The sequence below is a fragment of the Muntiacus reevesi genome, chromosome 8, assembly GCF_963930625.1.
Source record: "Muntiacus reevesi chromosome 8, mMunRee1.1, whole genome shotgun sequence".
Lineage (NCBI taxonomy): Eukaryota > Metazoa > Chordata > Mammalia > Artiodactyla > Cervidae > Muntiacus > Muntiacus reevesi.
In genome coordinates, this window is record NC_089256.1 from 10,420,981 (window position 1) to 10,428,894 (window position 7,914).

General features: G+C 42.7%; 2 non-coding genes across 2 annotated transcripts; both read left to right on the top strand.

Annotated features, from left to right (window-relative positions):
- The first annotated feature begins 223 nt into the window (after positions 1-223).
- Positions 224-330, top strand: LOC136173811 (U6 spliceosomal RNA). Its single transcript, XR_010664291.1, has one exon. It is a non-coding gene; the product is annotated as a U6 spliceosomal RNA (small nuclear RNA).
- A 7,189-nt stretch (positions 331-7,519) lies between these two features.
- On the top strand, positions 7,520-7,654 carry LOC136173876 (small nucleolar RNA SNORA70). Its single transcript, XR_010664345.1, has one exon. It is a non-coding gene; the product is annotated as a small nucleolar RNA SNORA70 (small nucleolar RNA).
- Positions 7,655-7,914: the final 260 nt, after the last annotated feature.

A 7,914-nucleotide genomic window follows, 5' to 3' on the forward strand; every position in this document is an offset into this window, starting at 1 on the left:
ATTGGCTTTGATGGACTGCGACATTTGTAAATTTGAGTGTGCTGATCATCTTTAATAACTATTCTAGACTTTTCTGTAGATTTTCGTGACTCTTAACTTCTATTTCAGTATTTGGCCCATTAACAAGAATAATTCTAAAGACTTAAACTTACATTTCAGAATTAATTAAGCATTTTTAAGTAGGTAGATTCAAACCAATATTTACTTGCAAAAGAATTCATTAGTGCTCGCTTCGGCAGCACATATACTAAAATTGGAACGATACAGAGAAGATTAGCATGGCCCCTGCGCAAGGATGACACGCAAATTCGTGAAGCGTTCCATATTTTTTGGTACATATACACCATGGAATATTACTCAGCTGTTAAAAAGAATTCATTTGAATCAGTTCTAATGAGATGGATGAAACTGGAGCCCATTATACAGAGTGAAGTAAGCCAGAAAGATAAAGAACATTACAGCATACTAACACATATATATGGAATTTAGAAAGATGGTAACGATAACCCTATATGCAAAAAAGAAAAAGAGACACAGAAGTACAGAACAGACTTTTGAACTCTGTGGGAGAAGGTGAGGGTGGGATGTTTCAAAAGAACAGCATGTATATTATCTATGGTGAAACAGATCACCAGCCCAGGTGGGATGCATGAGACAGGTGCTCGGGCCTGGTGCATTGGGAGGACCCAGAGGAGTCGGGTGGAGGGGGAGGTGGGAGGGGGGATTGGGATGGGGAATACGTGTAACTCTATGGCTGATTCATATCAATGTATGACAAAACCCACTGGAAAAAAAAAAAAGAATTCATTAGACTGTATAGCACAGGGTACTATATACAATCTCCTGGGATAAACCATAATGGAAAAGAACATTTTAAGATATATATGTGTGTGTATGAGCTTCCCTTGTGGCTCAGCTCGTAAAGAATCCACCTGCAATGCGGGAGACCTGGGTTGGGAAGATCCCCTGGAGAAGGGAAAGGCTAGCCACTCCAGTATTCTGGCCTAGAGAATTCCATGAACTGTATATGTATAGCCCATGGGGTTGGAAAGAGTCAGATACAACTGAGCGACTTTCACTTTCAGTTTCATGGATTCCCAGGTGGCGCTGATGGTAAAGAACCTGCCTACTAATACTGGAGGAGACACCGGTTTGATCCCTGGTTTGGGAAGATCCCCCGGAGGAGGGCATGGAAACCCATTCCAGTATTCTTGCCTGGAGAATCCCATGGATAGAGAAGCCTGGCGGACCGAAATCCATAAGGTCACAAAGAGTTAGACACAAGTGAAGCGACTCAGCAACAACAGGTGTGTGTATAACTGAATCTATATGGCAGAAATTAGCATGACATTGTAAATCAACCATACTTTAATTTTAAAAAAATACATTAGAGGACTTCCCTGGTAGTTCACTGGTTAAAACTCCACGCTTCCCACATACTGCACGTTGCTGCCAGAAAGGAAAAAAAAAAAAAAATTAGAGCCCTATGTTTGCATTTTCCACCTCATTTAATATAGAAAAAAAATAGGGGGAGCAAACTGGGGTGGGAGTGTGGGCTGGATTCCCTCCCTGCCTTTTCATGCACCCTGTGACCCTAGTTAGGTCCTTTAGTCATTTAAAATTCTATTTCATTCTCTCTGAAATGGTTAACATCACCTACTTAGGGATTAGAAGCAGAAGTAGAGATAACAGATGCTTAATACAGAGTATAGGAAGCTTAATAAGTGGTGCTTATCAATTTTAACCAAAGCCATTCCCCCTCAACACCCTGAGAGATCTTTATCCCAGGTTGGGAGGACTCAGAAGTGCTCCACTACACACTCATCTCCCCAAGGCACAGAGAAAGCCATCAGTCACCAGTTTACTGGGATCTTCTCTCTCTCCAAACCTGCGTGGATTATAGTCTATTTGATCTTTCTATTGCACTGCTGTGCATGTCTTACATTGTTAACTCGGACTATTAGCTCTCACATTGTTCAGTGTTTCACTACCAGTTGCCAAACTGACCTCATTTCCTGCCAAGTTAACCTCATTTCCGTTTTTGATAAGGCTACTAAATAAATAGATTCTAAGAATACTGCAGGCGCAGTATTATCTGGGTTCTGCAAGGGGGACGATAAGGTCCTGTGGTGTCTCTGTGGCCAGGATGGCCAAAAAATGGAACAGACCGTAGATAGAAGGAATCATAAATAGCTAGACAAATACCTCCAACAGCTCTTTGATGAAACTGAGGAGAGGTTGGTTGTGGGAAGTAGATGGATACAAAGGGGTCAACCTGGGAGTAAGAACTGATGTGGTCATAAAAAATATCTTCCAAGATCTAGAGTAGGAAGCCCACTCCCTCATTCACATACCAAATATTTATTGAGTGCATGGGCAGGGCATTGAGTAAGACCCTGGCGATAGAAGAGAACAAAACAGATCTGACTTCTGCCTTTTTGGAACTTACATTCTAGTGGTAGGGAGAAAGACAAGAAACACACATATCATCAAGGAGTTTCTAAAACAGATGTGATACCAAGAAAGCAGCATTACTTGGGGCAGGAGAAGGGTGGTCCTTTAGGCAAGATCATCAAGTGAGCTAGGGAATGAGTAGCCAGTTGTGTGAACTTCTGGGGCCACAGCCAGCTAGGCAGAGGGAAGAGCAAATGCAAAGATCCTAAAAAGAGAATATGGGACCTCCCTGGTGGTCCAGTGGTTAAAAATCTGCCTGCTAATGCAGGGGACAAGGGTTTGATCCCTGGTCAGGGAAGATTCCACATGGTGAGGGCCAACTAAGCCTGTGGGCCACAGCTACTTAGCCCACAAGCCCTAGAGCTGGTGAAACTAGAGAGTAGACCCCACTTGCTGCAACAAGAGAAAGCCTGCTCACAAAACAAAGACCCAGCTCAGCCACACACACAAAAAAAGAAAGAAAGAAACAGAAAGTGCTTGGTATATTTAGGTCTAGAAAGAAAAGCAAATCTGGGGAGCAGAAATGAAGTGAGAGAGGTGGAGAGGGGAGAGGAGTGAACCTTCTAGTGAAGAGTTTCCCAGATAATGTGCCCCAGTGGGGGTTCACTGTGTCCCAGCTGTGGCTCCCTCAGCCCCCACATCAGAAGTAGGGCCTGGAGTAGCCTGATTTGCTCCCTACCACCGCCATCACCTTGGACTGAAAAGGCTTCATCTACTTACCCCAGTGTTCCACACACATATTATGAATACCTTTTGATTCTGAAAGTTTAGCTTCTCTGTTGCTGTTCAGTGGGCTAGTTGTGTCTGACTCTTGACGACCTCATGGACTACAGCATGCCAGGACTCCCTGTCCCTCCCCATCTCCTGGAATTTGCCCAAGTTCATGTTCACTGTATCAGTGATACCATCTAGCCATCTCTTCTTCTGATGCCCTCTTCTCCTTCTACCCTCAATATCTTTCCCAGCATTAGGGACTTTTCCAATGAGTTGGCTGTTCGCATCAGGTGACCAAAATACTGGAGCTTCAACTTCAGCATCAGTCCTTCCAATGAGTATTCAGGATTGATTTCCATTAAGATTGACTGGTTTGGTCTCTAAGGTACTCTCAGGAGTCTTCTCCGGCACCACAGTTAGAAGGCATCAATTCTTTGGCACTCTGTCTTCTTTAAGGTCCAGCTCTCACAACCATATGTGACCACTTGGAAGACCGTAGACTTGACTAACTGGACCTTTGTCAGCAGAGTGATGCCTCTGTTTTCAACACACTGTCTGGGTTTGTCATAACTTTCCTGCCAAGAAGCAACTGTCTTCTGATTTTGTGGCTGCAGTCACTATTTGCAGTGATTTTAGAGCCCAAGAAGAGGAAATCTGTCACCACTTTCACCTTTCTCCTGCTATTTGCCATAAAGTAATGGGGCCAGATGCCATGATCTTAGTTTTCTTTATATTTATGCTGACTTTTCCACTCTCCTCCTTCACCCTCATCAAGAGGTTCTTCAGTTCCTCTTTGCTTTCTCCCATTAGAGTGGTATCATCCACATATCTGAGGTTGTTGATGTTTCTCCCACCTATCTTGATCCCAACTTATAACTCATCCAGCCCAGCATTTCTCATGATGTGCTTGGCGTATAAGTTATATCTGTGTCAAATCAAATCTCAGAGACAGAGTTTTGGGGACAGTAGAAAAAGATCGCTTTGTTGCTATGCCAGGCAAAGGGGGACACAGCAGGCTAATGCCTTCAAAATCATGTGTCCCACCTTGGGGAAGATAGTGACAAGTTTTATAGTGAAAGAGGGCATGATCAGCTCGTGGACATTCTTCTGATGGGTTGGTGGTGAGGTAAGTAGGAATCAACATCGTCAACCTTCAGGTTTAACTGGTCTAGGGTCTACATGCTTGTGAACAGCATACCTTAACTTCTCCCACCTGGAGGCAGTTTCAGTATCCACAAAATAGCTCAAAGCTATTGTGCTCAAAAATAGCTCAAAGCTATTGTGCTCAAAAAATAGCACAAAATCCATAAAATAACTGGGGAAAAAAGATGACCATATCTTCTAGGAATTAAACATATTAAGTATAGAATAACAAAAACAGTATGGTAAGTGACATGAGGAAAGTTAAAAGAAAAATCATAGTCCTAAAAATGGCATCACTGCTCTTAAAAGTCCATGATACAAAACCTAAATTTAATACCTGATTTAATGTCCTGCCAGTCACGGCCTGACAAAAGGTGGTCCACTAGAGAAGGGAATGGCAAATCACTTCAGTATTCTTGCCTTGAGAGCCCTATGAACACAATGAAAAGAAAAAAATATGACACTGGAAGAGAAGCCGACCACGTCGGTAGGTGTCCAATGTGCTACTGGGGAAGAATGGAGAAACAGCTCCATGAAGAGTGAAGGAGCTAGGCTAAAGAGGAAACCTTGCTGAGCTCCGGACGTGTCTGGTCCCCAGGTGGCAACAGTGGTGAAGAACCCGCCTGCCAATGCAGGAGACTGTAAGAGATGTCGGTTCAGTCCCTAGGTTGGGAAGATACCTGGAGGAGTGCATGACAACCCACTCCAGTATTCTTCACTAGAGAGCCTGGCAGGCTGCAGTCCATGGCGTCACAAAGAGTCAGACACCACTGAAGCGACTTAGCACGCACGCTGATGGTGAAAGTAGAGTCCAATGCTGTAAAGAACGGTATTGCATAGGGACCTGGAATGTTAGGTCCGTGAATCAGGTAAATTGGATATGGTCAAGCAGGAGATGGCAAGAGTGGACATGGACAGTTTAGGAATCTGTGACCTAAAATGAACGGGAATGGGCAAGTTTAATTCAAATGACCAATATAGCTACTACTGTAGGCAAGAATTCCTTAGAAGAAATGGACTAGCCCTCATAGTCAACAAAAGAGTCCGAAATGCAGTATTTGCATGCAATCTCAAAAATGACATAATGATCTTGGTTCATTTCCAAGGCAAACCATTCAACATCACAGTAATCCAAATCTATGCTCCAACCATTAATGCTGAAGAAGCTGAAGGCGAACAGTTCTATGAAGACCTACAAGACCTAGAACTAAAACCAAAAAAAGATGTCATTTACATCATAGGGTATTGAAATGCAAAAACAGGATGTGAAGATACATGGATTAACAGGCAAATTTGGCCTTGGAATATAAAATGAAGCAGGGCAAAGGCTAACAGTTTTGTCAAGAGAACACACTGGTCATAGCAAACAGCCTCTTCCAATAACACATGAGAGAACTCTACACATGGACATCACCAGATGGTCAATACTGAAATCAGATTGATTATATTCTTTGTAGCTGAAGATCAAGAAGCACTAAACATTCGGCAAAAACAAGACCGGGAGCTGATTATGGCACAGATAATGAGCTCCTTATTCAGCCTTAACTTGAAGAAAGTAGGGAAAACCACTAAACCATTGAGGAAGGGGCTAAATCAAATCCTTTGTGATTATATAGTGAAAGTGACAAATAGATTCAAGGGATTAGCTCTGTTAGAGTGCCTGAAGAACTATGGATAAAGGTTCATGACATTGTATAAGGGGTGGTGACCAAAACCATCCCAAAGGGTGGAAAAAAATGCAAGAAGGCAAAGTGGTTGTCTGAGGAGGTCTTACAAATAACTGAGAAAAGGCAAAGAGAAGATAATCAAAAGGCAAAGGAGAAAGGGAAAGATATACCCAACTGAATGCACAGTTCCAGAGAATAGCAAGAAGAGATTTTAAAAAACCTTCTTAAGTGAACAATACAAAGAAATAGAGGAAAACAATAGAATAAGAAACACTAGAGATCTCTTTAAGAAAACTAGAGATACCAAGGGAACATTCTGTACAAAGATGGGCATAATAAAGGACAGAAACAGCAAGGACCTAACAGAAGCAAAAGAGATTAAGAAGAGGTGGCAAGAATACGCAGAAGAACTATACAAAAAACGATCTTAATGACCTGGATAATCACCGTGGTGTGGTCACTCACCTAGAGCCAGATATCTTCAAGTGTGAAGTCAAGTGGACCTTAGGAAATATTACTAGAAACACAGCTAGTGGAGGTGATGGAATTCCAGCTGAGCTATTTCAAATCCTAAAAGGTGATGCTGTAAAAGTGCTGCACTCAATATGCCAACAAATTTGAAAGACTCAGCAGTGGCCACAGGACTGGAAAAGATCAGTTTTCATTCAATCCCAAAAAAAGGCAATGCCAAAGAATGTTCAAATTACCATACAATTAGACTTATTTCACATGCTAGCAAGATTATACTCAAAATCCTTCAATTTAGGCTTCAGCAGTGCATGAACTGAGAACTTCCAGATATACAAGCTGGGTTTAGAAAAGGCAGAGAAACCAGAGATCAAACTGCCAACATCCATTGGATCATAGAGAAAGCAAGGGAATTCCAGAAAAGCATCTACTTTTGCTTCATTGACTACGCTGAAGCCTTTATGTTGATCACAACAAACTGGAAAATTCTTTTTTTTTTTTTGGAAAATTCTTAAAAAGAGATGGAAATACCAGACTACCTTACTTGTCTCCTGAGAAACCTGTATGCAGGACAAGAATTCACAGTTATAACCTTATATGGAACAACGGATTGGTTCAAACTTGGGAAAGGAGTACGTCGTACGTCAAGGCTATATATTATCACTCTGCTTATTTAACTTTTATGAAGGGCACATCATGTGAAAAGTCGGGCTGAATGACTCACAAGCTGGAATCAAGATTGTCAGGAGAAATATCAATAACCACAGATATGCAGATAATATACCCCTTAATGGCAGAAAGGGAAGGGGAACTAGAGAGCCTTTTGATGAGGGTGAAAGAGGAGAGTGAAAAAGATGGCTTAAAACTCAAAATTTAAAACACTAAGGTCATGGCAGCTGGTTCTGTCACTTCATGCAAATAGATGAGGAAAAAGTGAAAACAGTCACAGACTTTGTTTTCTTGGGCTCCAAAATCACTGCAGATGGTGACTGCAGCCATGAAATTAAAAGATGCTTACTCCTTGGAAGAAAAGCTATGACCAACCTAGACAGCGTATTAAAAAGCAGAGACATTTGCAGCCAATTAAGCCGACTGTGCTCTTTTCCCCATGGGGGCCCGGTGTGCAGTGGCTGCAAACAGCAGCCTCCTTGGTAGTGTATGCAGCCTGTTGCCTGTGCAGGTAGCCCTAAGGGACCTTGGCCACAACTCTTCCTAGTGGGCATTCATGACTGGCCTGCTGTTTCTCAATCTAGACTCCAGACAGGTATGCGCGGTGCCTTTGGAAAGCCCCAGGGCACAGTGGCCAGGGTCCACACTGGCCAGGTCATAATGTCCATCCGCACCAAGCTGCAGAACAAGGAGCATGTGATTGAAGCCCTCCGCCGGGCCAAGTTCAAGTTCCCCGGCCGTCAGAAGATCCACATCTCCAAGAAGTGGGGATTTACCAAGTTTAATGCGGATGAATTTG